The following is a 26,003-nucleotide window of genomic DNA, read 5'->3' as shown; positions in this document are numbered from 1 at the left end:
AATACTTCAGATTATTATTTAATTTTTAAATGCAGCTGGAACGAAAGTTTTCAAATTTGAATTATCAGGTTCAATGGTCCGTCTTACTTTCTTTGGGAATATGCAAGGACCTGACTCGGAACAGGGAGCATACTAAAGCTATATTCAATAAATGTGGGAAGTAGACAGGATACACAGGAAGGGTATACAAAACTCTTTATTTTTCACTCTTTACAATAATTTCCGTACTTCGGAATACAGAGACCAACTACTTGTGGTCTGAACGTAAGAATATAAAAATATAACTAAACTCTAACTTAAATTTGGAATAACAAACGTGGAAGATTTGCCTTATATTAACAGGAAGCCGTATGTAGTACAGAGAACTGTTAACACTACAATACGTTTAAAATTATCACGAGGATTAAACCTCTGGCCTGGAAGGCAAACAGCAACTGAATAAAACTTCTAAGGCAAGCGGCCTGCTTCGACTAACTCCTTCCTCTCTCTCACTTGGCAAAAAGCCACAACTTAAGTACTTGGCGTTCGCCAGACAAATTTTGCATAAATAAGTTAACGCTTTTAATTCTGGCCGGAAGTAGAAAATATGAAGTGATAGTAAAGATTTAAAATAAAATAAACGTTAGTAAAACTTAAGATCCTTACATACTTCCCGCCAGAGTTAATTAGTTTGAAACTGAGGTCTAAAACGACCTTGTTGAAAACTTTTAGCTCTAGTATCTAACGCAAGGCCAATCTTTTACAAACATTTCTCACTAGAAACTAGAAATTTAAAAAAAAAAAAAAAAAAAAATTGTTTTTACAATAGCAGCTTCATGGACACCCAATTTTTCATCTGTAGTGCATCTAAACAGGAGCTTTTATTCAAATCTGGTTCCTTCCAGAGATCTGGAAGGAAAACTAGTTTAATGAAATGTTACACAATGAAACGGCAAGTAACATGCATATTTATATTTCTCTTAACATTCTTATTTCATTCATGACTATTTTAATTATCTCTCCCCATGCTCTCTGACATGTGTTGTAAAAGAACACCAAACACGAATGTGTTTATGTATACGTGTTCAACACTGCCTCCTACAATCAAAACACTAACGTGTTAAAATTCAACATAACCAGACCTCGTAACACACCCTATCTTCAACTCTAAACCCTGAGGTACTATTCTGAAAGTGGCTAACTCTGAAGTGTAGCGTCAGAGAGCCTAACTACATTCATTCAACCTTTAACACATATTCACCATAATTTGGTCTTTTTACAGTCACACGAATAAGTTTAAAATTTTTGGCATTACTTTCACTTTTACCATATCACAGTATTTCTTAACGTTTAAAATAACAGTTCACATTGTATATAAGAACATATTAACATGCCGTTAATTTTACGCATTTTAAAACATACATTAGTGGTACATTGTTAACTTCTATTCTTTTCAAAGCAAGTGCCAATTCTTCTACATTGAAATACTACATTTCAAAAAGTCTTTCAGACTAAAACTTCTTTCTTGCCAGAATGTTTTTAAATAAAATTTATACAATAACTTTTACAATATTTAAGTATTTACACATTCCTATTCTACATCAACTTTAGTTTTACGCGCGAGTAATTGAAAAACATAATATCAAAATCGGTAACAACTCATTTCTCGCCTTTTTGGCGATAAAGGTAGACCTCACATGAGGTAAAACTTCTTGAAATCTGCCACTTGCAGTAAGAATGAAGGATTAACTTAAGTTTGCAAAGTAACATAAAATTTTACTTATCTTTGTGATATTCGGACATTCTTTTCTGAGCCCAGTCCTGGAAGGTAGCGCAGATTCTGGTTTGATTTATCCTCCTTCTTGTGCGGGCTCGCCCTTCAGTGCCTTCCTCTAGAAGCTTTCTTTTTCCTCCAGTTCGGTCACTTTTGAATACCTTCTTTTTCGCCTCTGCCTGTGGTCTTGGCGGAACCGGAACACTTCTTTCGCGTTCCTGCTTGGACCTCGTTGCTGGCCGTTCAAATTTTCCTTGTAACTTTTCCTCCGCCGCTGGTGGCCCTTTCGCAGTTCGGCGACATTTGCTACGGAGAGTCCTGTCCGATGAGTTGATCTTCCATTTGGGAGCCGGGTTATAGTTGCCGTTATTTCTCCTGGCTTTCTTTGGATTCGTCGTACTTCTCCCTTCTTCATTCTGGGGGTGTTCGGGAGCTCTCTTTTCTGGACGGTGGAATGGCTTCTTTTTCTTGTTACCTTCAATTTTCCAGCGGGGAAACTTTCTTTTCAATTGCTCCTGCCTCCTAATGGCTTGTCCTTGTGCTTGACGTTGTTCCACCTCTGGAGCTTGTGCCTGCCGTGTTGAAAATTTTCATTTTATTACAATCATAGTAGGGTTTTATTTGATCAATGTTTGCGGAGCACGTTTCACCATTTCTGGCTTTTAACACCACTACAGCGTGAGTTATTTTTTCTATGACATATGGTCCTTCAAATCGTGGAAAAAATTTGGCAGTTTTATCTTGTGCTGAAGAAAGTGAATGCTTAATTTTTAACACTTCATCCCCTACTTTATAAGTTACTTCCCGTCGTTTCAAATCATAATAAAGCTTCTGTTTTCTCTGTGCTACTTCAGTATTCTTTTCTGCTTCTTTAATTAATTTTTCTGTATCACCCATTTTAAATTCTGGGGCTCTTTGTTGCACATAAAATAATTTATCTAACGGCGTTATAATCTTTCTGCCTAAAAATAACTCAGCAGGAGTTTTGCCCGTTGTATCATGTTTTGCGGTCCTAAGGGCGAAAGCAAATTCATTGACATAGTTATCCCAGCTTTTATGAAAATTTGTAACATAACTACGGATAATTTTCACTATATTTCTATTGACCCGTTCCGCTATATTCGATTGCGGCCGATACGGGACCATTTTTAAATGACGTATGCCCAGTTTTTGGCACATGTCTTCAAATACATTACTTACAAATTGAGGACCATTATCCGATATAACTTTTAGGGGCGCCCCGTATTTTAAAATATATTTATTTAAAATAGAATCAGTAACTAATTTTGCGGAGGCTCGTTTTAAGGGAACAATTTCGGTCCACTTACTAAAATGATCAACCATAACAAGGAGATAGCGACTTTTATTTAACTGACTTTTTGGGAAAGGGCCAAAATAAATCGATGCCAATTATTTCATTTGGAAATTCGGATTTAATACTATTTAGAAACCCGGCCGGGGAAATTAATATAATTAACTGCTTGACATGTTGGGCAGGACTGGACATACGCCCTTGTTAACTTTTGCAGTTCAGGAAAATAGACTGCCTCGCGTACGCATTGTATAGTTTTTCGAATACCAGCACGAGAAGCTAAAGGGCTGTCATGCAACTCCTGCAGGATATTTAATCTAAGACTAGCTGGGATAACAGGTCGAAATTCGTTGTTGGAATTCGTAGTTTTTGTATAAAATAATAGACCATCTATTAGTTCGTAATGGGCCGCCCTATTTCTTATCGCCACAATATCTTGGTGGCTAACATTTTCAGGATCCTTTAAATACTCATAAATGCTTCCAAACTCAGGATCCTTACCCAGTTCGGTTATTACAGTTTCTCGGGAATTTATTGTACATGCTGTGAGCATTGCCACCTTTACAGTATTACCTTCTTCATCTATTTTAATTCTGGATAGGGCATCTGCTACGATATTTTCCTTTCCAGAGGTATGCTTGATTACCAGATTATATTCTTGTAGCTTGAGTGCCCATCTTATTAACCTTGGGGATAAGTTTTTCCCTGAGTACAATCTAGTTACCGCCGCATGATCAGAATATACTGTTATCGGCGCCTTTCCAAAATAGACTCGGAACTTTTGCACTGCTAACAGAACTGCAAGTGCCTCTCTCTCGGTCGCGGAATAGTTTCTTTGTGTTTGATTTAAAGTTCGGCTAAAAAATGCCAAGGGCTGCTGATTTTGTGAAAGTACCGCTCCTACCGCATAATCCGAAGCATCCGCTGAAATTTCTAAATTCTCATCCTTTTCAGGAAATTTCAACACAGGGGCTTGCGTTAATGCTTGCTTTAATTTTTCGAACGCACTATTGGCTTCGGCCGTCCACGAGAATCTTGCCTTTTTCCTTTTTAATTTTAACAATGGTTCAGCAATAGCTGCAAAATCTTTTATAAAGGACCTATAATATGAACAAAGTCCTAGAAAAGAAGAGAGCTTCTTCGCCGTGTTTGGAGTCGGATACTTTTGTACAGCAATTATTTTTTATTCGTCTGTCTCGATTCCTTTCTGAGATATTTTGTAACCTAAATATTTTAATTCAGGGGCTGCAAATTTGCACTTTTCGACATTAACTTTTAGACCGGCCTCATTTAATAAAGAAAACACCTGTCTTAAATCCTGTACATGTTGGTCGAGATTATCACTAGTAATAATGATATCGTCTAAATAGATAAATGTGGACTTTCCAAGAACAGGCCTTAACACAATGTCCATACATCGCTGAAATGTTGCCGGTGCCCCTGAAAGGCCAAACGGCATACGCAGAAATGCATAAGTGCCAGACTTGGTTATAAAAGCAGTCTTAGGCACGTCCTCAGGCCTAACCCCTATTTGAAAATAACCAGCCGTTAAGTCTAAAGTCGTCATATATTTGGTCGATGTTATGTTCCTTAGAATTTCTTCAATAATAGGTAACGGATATACCGGATATTTAGTTATGGAGTTTAATTTACGGTAGTCAATCGCGAATCTCCACCTTTTTGGATGCGTCAATGGATAGTCATTATTTTTCTTACATAAAACCACCGGGCTAGCATAACTACTTGAGATGGGCGTTATGATCTTTTTACGTAGCATATCGGTGATATGCCATTCTATATTTTTTTCCTTATTCTTATCATACCGGTATGCTTTGTAGAGAACTGGCATTGAATCTCCGGTGTCAATACTATGGTTAGTAACCTGAGTAAATCGTGGAATATCACTAAATAACGAAGCAAACTCACTTACCACTTGTCGGATTCTTCGTTGCTCTTCATTAGGCAGGTGGTCAAGGTTTAACATCGGTGGTTCGGCCTTTTCTTCTCGAACTGGTCTCATCGTCAGCTTAAGAGACGCTTCATTAAAATCCAGCGTTGCTTGTGCCTCTGAAAGAAAATCTATTCCTAAGATAATATGTGCTTGCAGATTCTTTACTATAAAAAACATAACCTTTACTTGTTCGTCCTTGATACGGATGTATAGTGGTAATTTACCTATGCACTTGCATCTTTCTCCTAGCGCCGCTAATACCGTCGTATTATCCGAATTATATATGCGGTATTTCCGAAAATACTTCCTAAAAAAAAACTGCCCCACAGGAACACTGTGCGCCTGTATCCAGGAGTGCGGTGGCTGGGATATTATTCACCAACACTTCAATCTTCGGAAGAGTCAAATTTTTCACCATTACTGTATTTAACTTGTAGGAAGAGGGGTTTTCTTGGCCTTCGGATTTCCGCACCCTCCCATCAGCAGAAATCCGTTTTAGTTTAAATCCTTTTTTGTTTCCATGCTTTCCTTTTTTTTCCACTGGCCTTGAGACTTTTTTCCTGGGGTGCTATTGAACTGTCGACGTTCGCCGGCTGTTTTTGAATGCTCGGGTTTCCTTGCCCACTGATTTGCTTTGCTTCCGTAGCCATGTGCTTGACTTTGCTGTGGTCTTGGCGCACCAAACTGGTTTCGTTGTTGATATTGGCGTCTTCTTTCAATGTCCGCCGTTCTTCTACTTTCAAACTGGATTGCTAGCTCAAATAATTTTTCCAGTGCAGTCAGATTCCTTAATTCAATAAAGTCTTGCACTTGGGGAAGTAACCTCGGCAAAATCACTTGAATTAGCTCAGGATCCGGACGGTTTCCATACAAGAGTTTGAAGACGAGAATTTTTCTTAAAATAAAGCTTGAGAGATTTTCGATTCTTTGCCGATATATGCTGAAAAGTTCCGTTTCTAATTTCGCACGATTCCTTACGACAGGGAAGGCTTTTACTAGGGCAGTCTTGAAATTCTCGTAAGTATAGGTGGGACTTCCTGCTTGACCCACGAGACTTCTGCCTATACATTTGAACCAGTTAAGCGCTTGGCCCCTCAAAGCGCTGGTAGCTAAGGTAACTTTTTGAAACTCGTGCACAGGGTAGAGCATGAAGTGGTCATCCGATTTTTCCAAAAAACTGGTTACCGGTGAGTTTCCATTAAATGTTGCTTCTGGTTTCATCGAAGCGCGCATGGTCTGGACGATGTAACCAAATCCTTCCAGGGCGGCAGCTGGCATTTCTGGATTCTGAGCCACTTCTGCAGGCAGCACAGGTTCTTCTTGAAACTCGGCCATGGTTATTCTTCATCGTTGGGCGCCACTATCAGGTTCAATGTTCCGTCTTACTTTCTTTGGGAACATGCAAGGACCTGACTCGGAACAGGGAGCTTACTAAAGCTATGTTCACTAAATATGGGAAGTAGACAGGATACACAGGAAGGGTATACAAAACTCTTTATTTTTCACTCTTTACAATAATTTCCGTACTTCGGAATACAGAGACCAACTACTTGTGGTCTGAACGTAAGAATATAAAAATATAACTAAACTCTAACTTAAATTTGGAATAATAAACGTGGAAGATTGGCCTTATATTAACAGGAAGCTTTATGTAGTACAGAGAACTGTTAACACTACAATACGTTTAAAATTATCACGAGGATTAAACCTCTGGCCTGGAAGGCAAACAGCAACTGAATAAAACTTCTAAGGCAAGCGGCCTGCTTCGACTAACTCCTTCCTCTCTCTCGCTTGGCAAAAAGCCACAACTTAAGTACTTGGCATTCGCCAGACAAATTTTGCATAAATAAGTTAACACTTATAATTCTGGCCGGAAGTAGAAAATAAAAAGTGATAGTAAAGATTTAAAATAAAATAAACGTTAGTAAAACTTAAGATCCTTACAGAATGTCTGAAAACGTAACCGTTTAAGTCCGGCGAAGCGTTATCACGCTTCACTTGTCGTATGCCAAAAATACGGCGCAGCGCGATAGTTTATTTTCAACAAGTTGTTTCTACATTTTTATATGCATATTGTTTTTGTTCATATTTTTGAGGATGAATGATAGGGCATAATAAAGGTTTAAAGGAGTGCTTCTTAACTAATGGAAAAGTACTTTTTGAATTAAATTTGGAAGGAGAAGGAATAATTTTGTTGAATATTGTGCTGGAGCTATATAAAACTCATAACTGATATTTAATTTTTATACAGAGAGAATAATTTTATAAAATTTTTAAACCATTCATTTTAGTTAGTTGTAAAATTTCTTCATTTCATCATCAACATTTCTTAAGAAAATGTTGATTTTTTGTTTTGGGGGAAAAAAAAATAATACGGTATTCTAATTCCTGCACCAATTATTGATAACAATGCTTGATGTTTTATCTTATGATACATGTGAAATGTGAGAAACCGGTGGCATTGTGAATATTAAAAAATTTCTGTTCTACTCTGCTAGTATTTAAAAGATTATCTAGGAACAAAGTTGTTAAATTAGGTTAAATGAAAATAGAACTAACTATAAAATCATTAAATGAAATCATTAAACACTAATCTATCCATGGTCAGAGGTTTTGTTATTATTAACCTAGGTTTACACATAATATGTGAGCAATGAATGATAAACGATAATGATATACATATTAATGCATATATATGAACTAAAATCATTAAATGAAATAAAAATAAACATCCATGATTAGATATTTTGGATATCCATGGATATCTGTCCATTGTTAGTTATTTTGTAATTATTAATGTAGGCTTACACATAACTTCGGGTAACAACATTTGTTTTTTTTTTATTTTTGTTTAAAAGTTCAGCAAATTGGGCTACTTGAAAGTTCTGATTTGTATTTGAGAACAAAATTACTTTGCAAGGCATTTTTATGGGAATTCTAAAGAAATGTAGCACAAATTGTTTAAAAAAACAGTAATAAAAGGCGGTATTAAAAATAACTAGGAAAGAGGATTGGATTTTTTCAATATCCGCTTAAACCTAGTAACCGCAAGTAAATTTACTATTGTATACAAAAACAAATGCAACCAAAAAAGCAATAAACCAAATAAAAATTAATTTTATTCAATTCGTTTATTTTATTATATCTGGTTAAAAATACAATTTTATTCAATTCAAATAAATTAAAGCATTAAGCAGCTATTAAAGGGACGTACAAATTTACGAGATGTTTCCAAAAATATCCAGAGCTATAAATTTGCCGTGTTTGCAAATGACTAATTTGAAGCCAGGAAGTTTCCACGCTAAACAATTTCTATATAACTTCAAGAGTACCTTTCGTAAATACTTTATATATAAAATATTCAAAAAAATTTCGTAATTAATATTAAATTATTTAAAGAACATAGAGTTCTGATCTCGGATTTAAAATTTAAAATTTCACAATATCGTATGAGGGTCGACACAGTGTTTGGTCTTACCTGATCTAGCCCAGATATGGCTGTTTTGATATCTTGAAATAGCCGGGATTCCGGCCTAGCTTCAGGCAGCAGAACTGTTCTGATCAACAAGTATTTCGCAACTTTTTAACTGTTTCCCAAATGAAAAGAAAAAAATCTGAAAGGGCTTAGATTTTAATGGTCGCCTAATGGGTATGGTAAGTTTTTTTACGCTGTTGCTGACCTTGAAGTCTACCAGGTCTACTCACTCCTGCTAATACATTTTAATTTTGTCTTTTTAGCTTTATTATTAAGCCTCATTTTCTTCGTACTTATGCCATATACAGTTCAACAGCAAAATTAGTTTTGCTCTTTCACGACAACTAAAAAAAAGTAAAATAATAATAGTAATATTTTTGTCTTATTAATCGGCAATAGATGACAGCACTGGATAAAACCTACAGTTCTTAACCGATTTATTCGAGTAATCTTTGAAAGTAGAAAATATGTCAAAGATATTTTTTTGTTCAGCAAATCATTCTGTTAATATGCTCCAGCAATTATCGGTCTCAAATTATATAATCTTCTCTGCTGGGAATAAGAATACTTTATACTGCATCATTTTATAGCAACAACAACAAAAAAATTTTCTTTCAGTTACTGAAACTTGTAAATTGGGAAAAAAATAATTTTTTAACTCCCTAAAACCTCCCTATTTTAAAAGACACAAATAGATATTTATAACCTTTAAAAGTAATAGAATAGTTTGTGAACAGAAAAAAAATTTCGTGTAAATTAACCTTAAACTGCTGTGAGCGGTTTCGGAGAACGAAGAAGATTTTCTAACCGTTGTCTCCACCCCTAAAAACAGAGAATGGTGCCTGTCCTTCCTCCTACCTTCTCAAACCCATCCCACAAGGTCACATATCAAGTTTTAAACTTCTATCTTTATTATGGTTTCAGTTACGATTTTTACTTTTTAAGTTGTCTGAGAGGCCCCTCACAGCAGATGTGTACAAGTTTTAGTGGACTATAGACGTTATTTATCGAATGCTTGTTTTTCGTAAAAGAGATAAATATGGCTTCAAATTTTACAAGAAATTGAATATCTTGTCAGCAATATTTTTTATGTAAAATACTCTGATTCTGAAGAATCATGTAGCCTTCACAGCGAAAGCAAAAGTGAATCTGTGCTTTCTGCAGATGAATGTCATAATTTTTCTAATGACTGCGAACAAAGTGATAATTTTTATGGAAAAAGCGCTTCAAATGGTGTAAAAACTGACCAAATCGGGCAATACGAACACCAAAGCATAAAACAATAATTCACCTGCTTGGTCAGAAACATCTTGCAAAAATAGGCTGTAGAGCAGAGCCCGAAAATACTTGGAATTTATGTTCATGCATAATGTTCTAGTCATATACTGACGCTACAAAAGTGAAAAGAAGAAATTTTATGCTTTTATTAGCTAATTATTAATCCGCATCTGAGAGTTGGGATAATTTCCTCTTTTTTGCCAAGGGAACTGAAGATAACAATTAGAAGAATCCTTGGAAATTAAGAGAATGGATTTATCAAATCCCCCCCCCCAAAAAAAAGAGAAAACCAGCATACCAAATGCTTAGAATGCAAGGAACCAGTGTGTCTTAAGTGCTCTCAAAAATGTGTTTTGACTGTGTATCAACTTGTAAGTCATCCTTGAAAACAAAGATATACTAATCTATTATTAATAACTAAATTCATTGCTACAGAACTATGGTTTAATTGACAGTAATGTCACATACTTTAACAAAGTCACATATTTTCATGCATGTTTAATAAAATCTTTGTTCTTTAAAAAAGCTCTTTTCCTTAAAACGAAGAAAATAGTCTTTTTTATATGAAAATAACTGCATAAAATTAAATGATTAATGTATTAAATATATTGATTTAAATGAATTAGAATTCAATAAATATGTATAAAGTATCTATAAAAAGGCATAAAAGTATGTATTTTTACGCGTTTCTTTAAAGCGGTCTGTGAGACCGCTCACAGTAATTATGCCGAAAAAATTATCACAGTGTGTCAAAATTAATTTTAAAAGACTTTTAGTCAATATTCAAAAATTCAAATCAACTTGCTCAATCTAGTCTTTTTTTTTTTTTAACTAGAAATTAAAGTATGACACAACGCATTTTTTCCCCCCTCTAAAACACATAATGCAATAAACGTATGTGCTTTCTGAGAAACAAAAATCTGTGAAGTTTGTTCTTAATAAATTACACTAAAGTAAATTCTAAAAAAATTCTAGCCTCTTAAATTGATTCGCACAGCAAAATTCTTGATTTGGGGCTCTAATACAAGAGCTCAAATTTCATAGTAGAAATATTCTAATATTAACGTAATAAATTTACCACTCTAATACAAGAGCTCAAATTTCATAATACAAATATTCTAATATTAACGTAATAAATTTCCCAGTCTAATACAAGAGCTTAAATTTCATAATAGAAATATTCTAACATTAACGTAATAAATTTGCCACTCTAATCCAAAATCCAATCCAAAAGCTTAAACTTAGAATATCATTCTATTAGTTGCATTCAATAATAAGATAAAACATTTTCATATAAAATGGCACTGTATTCATAAAAACTTATACTCACACATACTGTATTTGTTTTTAAATAAACACTCACCTTTCTATCCCAGTGACTGTTTCAGTTTATTAAGCAGGTGATATCACAGAACTTCCCCACTGCATTGGACAAGGCAGACATGCTCCCTGCCTATCATGATCACTAGACTTTACACGCATGGATTTCATCTTCTGAGGACACATTAAGAATATGATCTTTTAAACCACCACCAGATATTTATTTCTTATGTCTGTAATGAATTTTTAGAGAAATCTAAACTTTATTAGAACTTTAAACTTTATTCCAACTTTATTAGTCAGACATACAGAATAACTGAAAGACATTTTAAGTGCATGCATCTTCCCACACTGATATTTTAAGTGCAAGGTTTCTTTACATTTCTTACTATTATTATGTTGGTAGCATAGCAGCGCAAACACGCTACCATGCTTATTAAGTTTGCATTAGATTAACACCTTTAAACCTGAGTTGTATGAGCAAAATCGAATGAAAGCTTAATGGTGCCACATATATCATGATCTTTAGCCTCATCTTTTGAGCATAATTCAAGCAAAGCTTTCATTTATTTCTTCAAATGATGATCTTATATTCATGATCTCACATCATCAAAAAAGTTCGCCTCATACCAGAGACAGAAGTTGGCAAGGTGAACCAACTTTCGTCTTTGGTATCTAAAAACCTCCATGGTATTCCAGCAAGAAATTTTACTTTTCTGCGATAGTTTTGTTGACAGCTTTTTTTCACTTTCATTTGTATTTTATTTGGAAAATTTTCGCAATGATTAATATGAATACTAAACCTGATGGCTAACAGGGTAACCTTAACATGCTGGTAAATTAACCATGTTAAGTTCTGTCCGATTATTAACATACATACTTACAGATATCCAGTTCATTCCTGGTGATTTATAACTGAAATTTAACTATAAATTTGGACAAGGCCTAACTAAACAAAGGTGAGGCTACTTTGCCTGCAGTTAAAACTTCAATATAAGTGCTAGCATAGTTACAACTCAACAAGTGGAAGACTGTGAATGGACCTAGCCCAGATGTTCACCCCTTCCCCAAGATTAGAGAGAAATGTAACCAAAATGCAGGGAAAGGGAAGACAAGTTTTTTAATAACATTTATAAGAAGGCTAGAAAATATTTTTGACAGTCTACTTTTAGTCTACTTTTATATCACAGGAAAGGATCGTCCTGCATTTTTTTGCCCAAATGTGTAGCTACTAGATCACTTATACTTTCTTGAACAGTGATTGGTTGCACATGTAAGAACACAGTAAACAACCACCACTGTGAAATATGCTGCATTCATGAAAGTCAGATACAGCAGGACTAAGCCACCTTGTCGCCTAAAAATCTGAAACACTTTACTGCAATTACCAAGAAAAAAAAATATTTTTTCCATGTATATTTTAGAATTGTTTTTTTGATAGAACCCAGCAGCATCCCCCCCCCAAATCTTCTAAAATTGGCAAACTAATTTGGGTAAAAGGACTATCAAACTTTCTGTGTACGTTTTTTTCTCTTTACCTCTCTGCTCGTAAGTTTTAAATAAAATTAATAACAAAACTATGTCTAAATCTCGTAGTTTCTGTGTTGGTCGTATTACTTATCTTTAGATATTGAAAAGAGTTTTTTTTCGGGGGGGGGGGGCATTAGAGACTAATAATTTTCTTTGTAAAGACCTTCTATCCATTGCTTCTTTAAAAGCGCCATTTTGCATAAGAATAAAACTGCCAAGTAAAAGACAAGTACTCGTGTTTTCTGTTTGGCACCTCATATGATTTAGTTTGCCTGAATTTAATTCTTGTCATGAACTTCCATTTCCTTGATTTGCATTATCGGAGGAATCATTTATTTATTGTACTAGCAGCTTCGCTGCCAGCCTTCGTCTGGCTTTTAAATGTCCTGGAAAAATGGCTTAAGGAAACACCAAATGTTAAATTTTAAAAACTGCGTAAATTTTACTCTGCAGAACAACTTCAGATGATTATTTATATCTTTAAAAATATAACCAATGAAATAAAGAATTTTAAAACAGACGGTGGTTTTTTATAGCAAAGCAAAATCCTGCAAAATATGTGCAAATAGCCTCTGTATTCTTGCACACAACCAAACACATTGGTTGTATGATGATAATATATTTATATGATAAAAATTCTGCTTGAAATGGTAACTTGTATATATACGTATTGTTATTGAAATCAATTATTAGTTGTACCATATATCTTTCATTTACAGAGATATTAACAATATTTTTTAAATAATCCAAAGATTTTTCTAATATAAAGAAAGCTATGCTTTAATTTTATATTGTTTTCCATGTTAATGCACCTTGAAAGATTAAATAGTTAAAAATAAAATAAACTTAAAAAATTAAACAAATATTTACCATGCATGCATATTTTTGAATTAAAAAAATGTTATTGTATTTATTACATACCTTTGTTTGTGGAATTATTAATATAGCAGAAAAGTGTTGAAGAGGGCATTTTATGTTAATATTTTACCCGTAATAAACTTTTAACTCTTTATGTGAATAAAATTAGATGACAGGATGACTTGAGAAAAAGAACACAACTCATTTATTTTTCATCAATGCAAATTACCAGTTGTTGCCGAGCAACAATCCTATGTTGTCATCTTACGAAAATTAAAACATACAGAAATTTATAGATAATATGAAGAGATAGGATAGATGAGAGGATGTGAGAGTGCTTAACTTAAAGCACAACCTGGAAATAAAATTTACCACAAAATCTAATCCTCAAACACTGCATCTGTGTCAGGCCTTAGACTTCATGTCAATTTAAGGGAACCACTTACTGTATACTTAAAAGAATGAACCTTAATTATTTCAAAAATTTTATATCTGCCAGTTTTCTCAAACTTGATCTGGAGAAAACATACATTCAAATAAAAGAGCATCTTGATGCTAGAAATCAGAGCATCTTAATGCAATCTTCATATCCTGCAGTATGATGTATTGGAAATCTGTATAGTTAATATTGAGAAAAACTACTATGGATGGCATCACAAGTACTATCATTGTTGCAGCAGAAGAGAACTCAATTCTGAAGTAAGAATGAGGAGAAACTGGCTATACGGATTACTCGTATTTTCTGTTTGGCACCTCATATGATTTAGTTTGCCTGAATTTAATTCTTGTCATGAACTTCCATTTCCTTGATTTGCATTATCGGAGGAATCATTTATTTATTGTACTAGCAGCTTCGCTGCCAGCCTTCGTCTGGCTTTTAAATGTCTTGGAAAAATGGCTTAAGGAAACACCAAATGTTAAATTTTAAAAACTGCGTAAATTTTACTCTGCAGAACAACTTCATAAAATAAAGTTATTACGTATAACAAAATTATAATGAAATAAGCAATATCCCTTAATACAAATATTAATTATCCTAATAAATAAATTAACCAACTTCCCTTTGCAAAATCTTAAGGACTTTGTTTCCAAAAAAATCACTCAACATTTTTCAATATCTTAAAAACAGTGAAATGAGTTAAGTAACATAAAAGAATACAAAAAACAAAAAATTCTGAAAAGCAAAGTATAATTAATGATATTTTATCTTAGATTTTTAAGAGAAAAAAATCACAATGAAAAAAGCTATATCTTTTAATACAAATATTAATTATCCTAATAAAAAAATTAACCAACTTTCTGTTGAAGAAAAAAAATGATGCAAAACTTTTCAATATCTTACAAACAATGAAATAAGCAAAAAATAACATGAAAGCAACTCAAAAAACATAAAATTCCACGCAGAATTTTGCTCTAGAGAACACCTAAAAATATTATATATATATATATACATATAAATGACAATAAAATATGCCAATCTCTTAAAAACAGTGATGTAAGAAATAAGATGAAAATCTGTTGCCAAACCCATATTTCTAAAAGATTAAAACTACTCAAAATGATGCGATTTCATCGAAAATCTATCAACAACAATAAGACAGGAAAATTGTTGCCAAAATCACATTTTTAAAGATGTGAGATGTGAGAAGTGTACTCGGACGCTTCATTTAAAAAATGTTTTTAAAATACAAAATATTATCATTGATGACGATGTGAAAATTGAGTGTGTAGAGTAAAATCTCGCTTTCCTGAAGCCCATTATGTCTCAAAATGATGCCATTTTCGTCACAAAACATAAAATAAAAAAAAATTCGAATTTGAATTTCAAAAAAATCGCTTCGAGGTGCACTGGCTCTTGTCTAAATGCACCTATGTACCAAATTTCGTAGCCGTGGGTCTATTAGCTTATGCGCAGCGCGCGAACGAAAGACACACACAAACACACAGACAGACTCTTTCTTTTATTATATGTAGAAATTATATCTCGCTGTTTCTTTTATTATATGTAGAAATTATATCTGTGTGTGCTTTCAGTGCTTTGCGCCACTATGTTTGAAGTTCATCGGAAGTCATACAGCATGCACAGTAAAACTGTGTTGCATAATAATTTGCAGACAACAATAAACTTTTATTGATTTTAATTTGAACGCCTTTAGAAACATTAATAGATTTCCGAGTTGGTGACATACGAGGAGAAGACAAAAGCGGGCCACAATGGACCTAACCTTCACAGAAGAATATCTCCACACTGTAGCTCCAATGTCTCTCTTAGAGACCCAGTGTCGAACACACTGCTGTTCAGCTCGTGCAGGCGCACTACCTCGGATCAGCCTGGCTGCCATCTAGGGTTATGAAATACTGTCTAGAGCAGCGTTTCTTAAACTGTGGGTCGCCAAAAAATTTAGCAGTTTTGATATTTCTTTAACTTGTAGCGTTGCGCGCCTCCAACTTGCACGCAACCAAGAGGTGACTGTGAAAACTGGATAAAAGACAGAGTCTTGTTAAGGGTTTAAGTCCCTTTTTATTCAACGTAATAAATTACAAGTGCGTGCTCTTGACGCTCACAAACTGCGCCAACTCGGCGGTCAAATAAAAATAATAACCTGAAAAGAAACTAAAGACAAGACTCTAACTACGAGGCTCTCTAAAAGTAACTAACTCACCACGTTTTACAATACCGCTGCTAATTCAGCAAACCTGAAGATCACTTGAACGATTAACACTACTTCCAGGCAAGCACACAGGCCGAAACGCGGGGTTCTTCAATTTCTGGCCAACTACCTCCGCGCTCGTGAAGTAAGAATATCACACCTCGAACTCGTTTCCTTTCTATTTATATCAGAATACTTCCGCTGATAATTTGAATCCTTGCGCGTTCTACTAAAATTTACATACTCTGGCATTGGCAGTTCCAGGGGTAAGGCTTGACAGGAAAGATAGTTTAAACTTAAAATAAATGTTAGTTAAAATAAATATAAACCCTACATACTTCTAACAATCTTAAAATTACCAAATATTTTTACACAATATATCTGAAAGAGATAAAGATAAGACAATACAGACAAAGGAAAAAAAAAAGTGTCGACACATTCTTTTTATAATAGAAACATTCATTTTACATGACGCTGTCATTTCGTCTGTTACTTGTTTAAAATTTTCACATTGTTCTATATCTTAAAATTAGAAATTAAAGTTAATGACCCAAACTGCAATATTATATTACAGCACAAGTGAAAAAATTGACAGTTTCACACACGCGTGTGTCGGATTTGCGCAATGCTTATGGGGTCCCAGAAAATTTTCGTAAATATTATGGGGTCCTGAGGGTCGCGAAAGAAACTCGTTGATAAAAGGGGTCGTGACCGTAAAAAGTTTAAGAAATCCTGGTCTAGAGTTCATTCCAAATGCATTTAGCCTGACTGCACAAAGAAAAGCTGCGTAGAAGTTTTCTTTCATACTGCAGTGTAAGGTATTCAAACAGGGGCATAGCCAGAGTTTCCAATGCCCAGGGACAACTGAAGAATTCGTGCCCTTTCTCTGTGCCAAGAATGGAAAACATTTCATTAAAAAATTCCGTAGCATCAATTTGGCGCCCCTTGGATGCTGCGCCCGGAAACACATGTCCCCCCTTGCCCCACCTTAGCTACGCCACTGTATTCAAATTATGAATTTGAGGCAAATGTCCAAGACTTCAAAATACTTTTTAGTTGTATATCGATAACGTGGCAACAGTCCACTGTATTTAATTTGCATCCAGGCCAAAAAATATTATTAACAGGCTATTTTTTATGATTAGATCTTCATGATAAGTTATTTGATTCAAGTCAAAAACCGAGTCCCCCCCCCAAAAAAAAAAAGAAAAAAGAATTAGATATTCTTAATGTAACCAATATTGATTTTCTGTAAACGTACAGCCAATTAACTATTTAGCATGACTGCACAAAGAGAAGCTGCGTAGAAATTTTCTTTTGTACTGCGGCGTAAGGTATTTAAAATGTGAATTTGAGAAAAATGTCCAAGACTTATAAATACTTTTTACTTAGGTATTGATAATGTGGCAACAATCCACTGCATCTAGACCCTCCCCCCCCAAAAAAAAACAGAACTATTTTTTATGATTAGATCTCCATGATAAGTTCTCTGATTCAAGTCAAAACCGTGTTCAGAATCGCCGAATTCAAAGAAACAGACTTTTCTATATCTCCAACCATAAGTCACGCGTTTCATGTTCTCAAATGTGCGACTTCAGAAATGTGCCCTTCATCTTATAAAATCTAAATTTCCTTGTATCTTGACAGCAGCCTTCTGAATTTTAATTAAATTACTGTATGTTATATACCTTACAGGATGCATTTTACCGAGTTCTTTTGTTTGCTAATTTATCCTTGTGTTCTGAAATATAAGGTTATTCATGATTTTTGGCAATTTTATATTAATTCATGGAATGAGGAGCTGCTGTTAGCGTTATATCATCAACGAAATATTTTAGAACAAGAAACATAAGAAATAAACTGAGTGGGATTCGAACGGCGAATCTTCTAGTTGGTAGCTGGACGTGGGAACAAGTTGAACTTATAAGGCAGTGCACTGGAAAAGACTATAGTTATTTGCCGACTGGTACCTAAAAATAGGAGCTTTTTCAGTTAACAAGTTATTAATTTTTGCGCACTTCGCCCCCTTTTGAGCACCATAATATTCTTTCTTTCTGATATACAAATCTGTGCGATTAAAGAATTCTCATAATTAAAAAAAAAAATCAATGTGCGTTTCTCAGTTACAAGTTTCACATTGTAGAAATGCAAATCTGTGTGTGCTTTCAAAGATTTCAAACCGTCAAATTGTAGGCTTTTGTGTTACTTATGCTTCTGACATTTCACGTTAGATTTCAGTATATAAATTAATGCAAGCAAATTTTCAGCCAGATTATAATGTAATAATATCATGTATATAATGCTAAATATATATCTGCGTGATAATATGTACCAATAAAGTACGTGGATTGAATTCTAAATGAGTCCCTGGCTGTTTTAGGGCTGATAGTGTGGAATGAATGAAGGATTTATTTTTTGCGAGTTCTAGAGATCATAGTGGGGTGGTAGTGTTTTGGGATAGGTAGTATATGAAAACAACACCTGCTTCACCATTTCCGTAAATAATTGCTGTCTCCTGTACGTCTACCTTTTACTTCCAGTATATGCTCAGAGTAGCACCACCCACAGTGAATACAGGCACAAGAAAGGAGTGGTGATGGCAAAGATACTGAAACCAAACATCCCTGTCAAGAATGGTGCTGTACATCTCATTGAGAGTCCTCTCATGATCATAGACATCACCATCTGGCAGTTCCTTCAGAATGAAAAGAAAGGGAGATTGTCGTAAGTACCATTCATACTGAAGTTTCCAAATTTGCATTTTTCAATGTTTCTTCGTACGAAGGTTGCTATTTCTTTTTCTGGCCTTGGCAATAGTAAGTATTGTTAAGCGCAGACAATTCCAATCGAAAGATTGATATTTTTAACTATAACTTCTTCAGAATGTTTTGCCATTTTTGCGTGATTTGTGTTGTTTACAGTAAATTGAAAATTCATCTCTGGCAAAAAAATGGAATGGACTCGTGTACATTATCGTGTGATTATTTTTCATAACTTTTGACGTGGATTATCTAGACAAGAGAGCTTCGATGAACTTAATTCTTCATACAGCTATAAAGCACTATCCTACAGCACTGTAAAACACTGCATGCATTTAAAGTTAGGCAAAAAAACAAGCTTATTAAATGCATCACTTAAATATACAGCAGGTAGATATTTTTACACACATACAACATTTATCAGAATGACATGTGTACAAAATTTTATGGCTGGCAACGTGAGATACTGATATAGTTCTTTATCAAGAATAATGTATACATGAAATATAATTACAGAATTTCATGCCATAACTCAGCACAAAGTTTACATGAAATGTAGGATACAATTTTACAAACAGCATAAACTATGCGATAATAAAAGAAACATCACAAACAGTATTGGCGATAATTTTACTGCACAAACACATGCACATTCCGCAATTCATTTTGTATTTATACAATCAGTTGATATTCAATAAGTGACAGTGAAATAAAAATACACATTCTGAAGAAATACGAAGAGTAATTTTTCTAACATTCTATGAAAAAATACGAAGCTGAACTTACCTCACCAACAACACTCTCCTGGGCCCGGAATTTAATAATCTTGACAATAATTAATTATCCATTGTCTATATTGTATGTAAATCAAACGCATTGCTTCGATGACATACGCTTCAGCTAAAACTGACGCAGGGGGATACAAAACCTTCCGCCATGTTTATTGCCGGAAATACAATCATCTGTTTATTTAACACGAAGGGTCAGACCTGTCCTTACTTTAACAGCCGTCTCATCAATTTAACGGTCAAATTTAACGCTAGCTTTGATGAGAATACCAATACTTGCGATTTAACTTCTTGTGATGTCAGAGTACCACGTGATTCCGTAAAAATCACTTAACGCTGTGGTTAAAAATGTCATGAATCGGGCCCTAAAGCTGTGTTTCCCGAACATTTATGTTTACAGCCCGCTTTTAGAAACGCATTTTTACAGAAAATATATAAGCATATAAAACAGCAATAATGGGATTGGATTACTTGTATGTTATCCCCGTTAAGGGAGAAATTAGCAGCAATTGCACTGTCATTTAGCTAAATGAATAATAAAACATAAATAAGGACGTGTGTTTCCGGTCATCCGTAAAGCTTTCTGCAAAGCATAAGATAATATTTATTTTTCAAATGGAATCATTTAGCTCGGGGGTATAAAAGAAGTCTGTTGCAAATCGCAATATATTTGTCACCCAACTTTTGCAAACAAGTTATTTAAAAGAAATGCATTGCCACTAGCCAAATTAAATAGTTACGCTGACCACGCAGCAGATTTTTCTCATTCAACAAAGCGCAGGAATTTTAATTTTCCTTTCAAATTAATTCTTATATTTTTCAAAACTAAGCGATTTAGAAAAAAGCCGAAATTCATATAAATTATCTGAACTTATGAAATAACACTAACCGAATTTATTAGAATCATCTGTACATATAAAAATCTGTGTCCGTTTTTCTTTGTTGTGTAATTTGTACAAATGTACACTTTTATTCCGATCTGGATGAAATTGTGCGCTCTTGACCATCAAAATAAGAAGAAAGCCACCGTCTACACATAAGATTTGGAAAACTCACCATACCGCGTCACCATACTATTGCTCTCACATCACTTGTCTCAAGTTCGCGTTGCCATAGTTGCGCTCCCGCTATGAGTGAACGCCATACCAATTAAGTAAGTTCTAGTTGCTTTTTTACAAAAATAGGTATTCACATTTCTACACACCCTTAATTTTTAAGTGACGCCACTAATATTAACACCAGTGTTGGATTCCCGCTGCCAGTTCCTATTAAAACATTTATCAGAGCTACTATTTCGCCTAATTGATTTGGCACACATGTGAGTGTTCCGAGTAGAACAATGAGTTTACTTTAAACTATGTTCTTTGAAATTGTAGAAGATATGACACAGATAAGAAGGGTACAATTACAATTTATTTTCCCCAGTTTACTGCTATTCCGGTATTTCGGGATGCAAAGCGAGTTTAGTTATTATAATATTTTTACGTGTTCAAAGGATGTATGCCTAACGGAAGGATGGTATGCCTAAAAAATTGCCCCAACTGAGTGCAAAAAAAAATTGCTCCAACTGGGGTGGAAAAAAAATTGCCCCTACTGGGGTGGGAAAGAAATTGCCCCAACTGGGGTGAAAAAAAAATTTGCCCCAACTGGGGTGGGAAAAAATTGCCTCAACTGGGGTGGCATTTCTTTCTTGTGTAATTTGTACAAATGTACACTTTTATTCCGATCTGGATGAAATTGTGCGCTCTTGACCATCAAAATAAGAAGAAACCCACCGTCTACACATAAGATTTGGAAAACTCACCATACCGCGTCACCATACTATTGCTCTCACATCACCTGCCTCAAGTACGCGTTGCCATAGTTGCGCTCCCGCTATGAGTGAACGCCATACCTATTAAGTAAGTTCTAGTTGCTTTTTTACAAAAATAGGTATTCACATTTCTACACAGCCTTAACTTTTAAGTGACGCCACTAATATTAACACTGGTGTTGCATTCCCGCTGCCAGTTCCTCTTAAAACATTTATCAGAACTACTATTTCACCTAATTGATTTGGCACACATGTGAGTGTTCCGAGTAGAACAATGAGTTTACTTTAAACTATGTTCTTTGAAATTGTAGAAGATATGACACAGATAGGAAGGGTACAATTACAATTTATTTTCCCCAGTTTACTGCTATTCCGGTATTTCGGGATACAAAGCGAGTTTAGTTATAATATTTTTACGTGTTCAAAGGATGTATGCCTAACGGAAGGATGGTATGCCTAAAAAAATGTCTCAACTGGGGTGGGAAAAAAATTGCCCCAACTGGGGTGGGGAAACATTGCCCCAACTGGGGGAGGAAATTGCCCATTCGCGATTATGGTGAAGAGTCGCTAATCGTAAAAATAGTTTAATCCTAATGAAGCATCAAAGAAAGCACACGGATATAAAATGTACAATAATTTAAAAAACTCTTTAAATTTATGTTATTTCAGTTTTTTTCATGTCATCTAATATTTCGACGAGAATAGAAATTAGAATTTTTAAAAAATTAAGGATCTTCGATAACAATTATATGGTTGCTCTGTACAAGTTTCTTTTGAAGCAGAATTGAAAATGCTTTTAGTCTTCTAAGCAATTTTGAGACTGGGCTCAAAAATACATGCAGAATTAAATGATTTCCTTTCGAATCTTTGCATTACGGGTTTGTGGATTTGGAGTAACTGATGAAGAATTGAAACACAATTTATTGGCCAGTAAGCGCTATTACATAGGACAGTTCCAAAGACACGTTTACAAAACTACTACGAACACACGGAAACAATCAGTAACGCACCCTTGAGGTTATAACAGTGAAGACAGCTCCACGGCAAAGACCTAAAATACAACTTTCGACTCTGTCGTTGCTCTCTAGCCAATCTCTGACCTTCAAGACACTACTATCTTCTTGTATAGGCAGGGTATATAGAGTTTTAACCTACCTTTCGAAATATTCCCTAAAAAAACCGCTAAAATTTAGTTCCAGAATGTTCTCGTTCCGTCTATGGCATATCGCTAAATGGGCGATTTCGCGCCAAATCTGGGTACCTTCACTTTCCTTACACATTCTGGCAAACCTAACACCCCTTTGCGACGGGCATGTCAGCAGCCGTGTTGGTTGAATGGTTTGGTGTTTCGAGAATCTTTATAATTTTGTGCATTTTGCTTTTGTGCTTCTGAAAGTGTGTTATTATAATTTATTTTGTGCTTCGGTTTCGAAAAATGTGCTTTCTGTATCAGGATTGTGGTTGTTTTTGAAGATACGAATGATTGAAAATTTCTACGACACGGAACGCCCCATTTGCATGCACGGGTAAGTTTTATGTTGATTTTTTGATAAATATACCGTGCAAATTTATTTCTTTTGAAGAGATGTATTTGGAATTGTGATTTCTACTTGTATTTTTAAAAGCACGATCCCAACTTGCATGGTTTATATGTTATGAATACTTAAACTTTTTCAAATATGTCCTACCTTTATTATAAGTGTAAAATATTTAATGCTACTTGATATACTGCATGAAGTTTATTTTATTCTCAAACTTATTAATAATTATGTTAATTAATGTTTAGTAGTAGTGCATATTACTTAGGAATCTATTTTATTTTTAGGATGATATTACAAGAGTGAAATTCAGGCATAGAATAATATTTTTAATTGAAATTATTCTGTTCCCATTTGCTTATAGATCCTTAAAGTTTTTCATTAATTTCATTTCTGCACACGGAAATTAAGTCCTTAAAAGTACTTAATTTCCGTGTGTAGAAATGTGTACGAACCCTGTATACCATTCAATTTCAGTAATATATTTTTGTATTGTATTCATTACGTTTGCTTGTAATAAGTCTAAGAATGAATCAATTTGATGTCAACGAGGTAAGTAAGAGTGGCTATACCCTAGTTTATAGTGCATCACGAACGGGTTGTATAGAGATAGTAAGAAATTTACTGAAAGATCAACGTATTCACGTCAATGAAAAGAATAATTACGGCTGGACCCCACTTCATTGGGCAGCACGGAATTGTCATGCAGGAATAGTTAAACTATTACTGAATAATTCTAATATTCAGGTAAATACAAAAAATAATTGTGGTTGGACCCCACTTCATTGAGCAAAACAGAATGGTCATGTGGAAGTAGTCAAAGCATTGTTGGAAGCTCCAAATATTAAATCCAATGAAATAAATAATTTTTATTAATCTCTTTTTTCCCGTGAATACTCACGAGAAATTTTTATCCTCCTTAGTGCGTGCCTTCGTAGTATAGTTGGAAGTATATCTCGAGTTTGAATCCCCGCGAACGATAACAGATTTTTCTTCTTACCTGTTCAGAAATAAGTCTAGTGACTCTGAGCCGCGAACTAAATTAACGTGGACGGTAATTCGTCACCACTTGTGTCCTCCTCCTTCCCATTCGTCCTTTAACGGGGAGGAGAGAATGTAAGGAACTATTCTTCTCCGCCTGCCTTCATGGTGTAACTGGAGGCAAATCCGGCTAGTAACTAGAAGGTCCGGAGTTCAGACACAGCTCCTCTTTCTTGAATCGAAATAAATGTAATGTCTGTAACCAAATTAAAAGTTGGTGGACGATAATTCGTCACGGCCTTGATTTGGCAATCGGGTTACTTTCACCCTGGTCATCCCGTAAGTGGGGGAGAATGTAACGAATTTTCGCCCTCCCGATTGCGTGCTTTCGTGATGTCATTGGAGGCAGGGAATTTTACTGTTTTCTGGTTCGAAATGACTCTACATGCTGAACTGACAAAGTGAGAAAGGGGGGATGTTTTTCGTGCAAAAAAGCAACACCCGGATACCATATTTCCTCTTGCATCCCCCCAAAGTTTTTTACGCCATGTTCTGAAAATTTTAGAAATATTAGCGTCATTTTCCCCTTTCCCAGTGCGTTCAGAGAATGAGCTCCCCTAAATTTTATAAGGGATTCGCCCACTTAGTGATTGTTTTCGTCTTACTAACAAAGACCAACCCTTGCAAATTACCTGCGAAGGTCACGCCCAACCTTCGCCTTCTAACTGTCGAGTTTCTTGTCAGCTACCCATCACAGCAAATCAAGCAGGGACTGGCATGTAGTCTACATTCGACGAGACGGCATAATTACTTCTAGAGATTTGAGGCATAATTACTTATGGAGACGACGATAAGACCGGGCGACTATTCAAGTTACAAGTAATTAGAAATGAAGATATTTTATTAGATATGTTAATATTACTATGGTTCTTATCGGAATGTAGGTTTCTTTTAAAGAGACAATCTTGGGATAGTTACCCGGAGTTAATCCACGACTGCTTTTCATTTGTTACGTTCTCATTGCAAACGCGTCCTTCGGAAATTAAATGATCCGCCTAATTCTCCCCTCTCGATTTTAAGACGATAAAATTTGTAAAGAAAGGGGGGATACGCGAGTTAATACGGTATTATTTTTATTCCCTGAAGTATTTCTGGAAATGGTAAAGGTATAAAATATTCGGACTGCTAAAGAATATGATAATTAGTTAATTAGATAATGGAACTTCTCCTTTGCGTGTGGAAGATAATTAATTCATCACTACTTGTCTGAACTTGGTCGACCGGATCTCTTACCGCTTTCCAATTGCGCTTTAGTAGGGGCAGTGGCGTAGCTAGGGTGGGGCAAAGGGTCCTGGGCGCAGCATCCAGGGTCGCCTAATTGATGGTACGAAATTTTAGAATGAAGTGTTTTCCATTCGTGGCGCACAGAGAGGGGCACAAAATCTTCAGTTGTCTCTGGGCGCTGAAAACCCTAGCTACGCCCCCGAGTAGGGAAGAATGTAATCCTTTCTTTGTGATGTGAGTATATTACCGTGAAAGACCGAAATTGGAGAATGTCGACTTCACCGGAGAATGTCAACATTCACCAAATGCGTTGGTGAAAGATCGAATATTGCATTACATTCTTGTACATTCGGACCCTCACCGGTGTATGTCGACAATCACGGATATGCTCTGGTGTAGGTCGAAAAAAGAGGAGTATATGTACTTGCTGTCATTGCAAAAGGAAGTGTTCAACAAATAAATGCAGTTGTAAAAGCAAGGACCTCTTTTGCACAAAGTGTCTTAATAGTTTAAGTTGTTGCAGTAATTAAGATTTAAATCACATGATTTAGTAAGTTTTTAACTTCTATTATTTTCCTTTCTCATTTTGAATGTACTGTGTGTTTTCAGTTCTTATTTTAAGTCTCAAATGCGTTTTTTCGAGACTGAATTACGGAGAAGAAAATATAATAGTCTTATATGTTCAACATTCACCATTAGCACATGGTGAATG

At 35.0% G+C, this 26,003-nt stretch overlaps 1 long non-coding RNA gene across 2 annotated transcripts in view; it reads right to left on the bottom strand.

The window, feature by feature from the left end:
• The window catches only part of LOC146993082 (uncharacterized), a 35,370-nt gene extending 22,272 nt beyond the window's left edge, over positions 1-13,098 (bottom strand). For both annotated transcript variants that reach the window (XR_015038778.1, XR_015038779.1), the window contains exon 1: positions 11,133-13,098. This is a non-coding gene — a long non-coding RNA (uncharacterized LOC146993082). The remainder of the gene's footprint in view (positions 1-11,132) is intronic.
• Between the last annotated feature and the right edge of the window lie 12,905 nt (positions 13,099-26,003).

Source organism: Stegodyphus dumicola, chromosome X1, assembly GCF_044657685.1.
Source record: "Stegodyphus dumicola isolate Sdum_Otavi_A_Nest chromosome X1, ASM4465768v1".
Taxonomy (NCBI): Eukaryota; Metazoa; Arthropoda; class Arachnida; order Araneae; family Eresidae; genus Stegodyphus; species Stegodyphus dumicola.
Note: the sequence above shows the minus strand (reverse complement) of the source record. Positions and strands in the feature narration are given on the sequence as shown.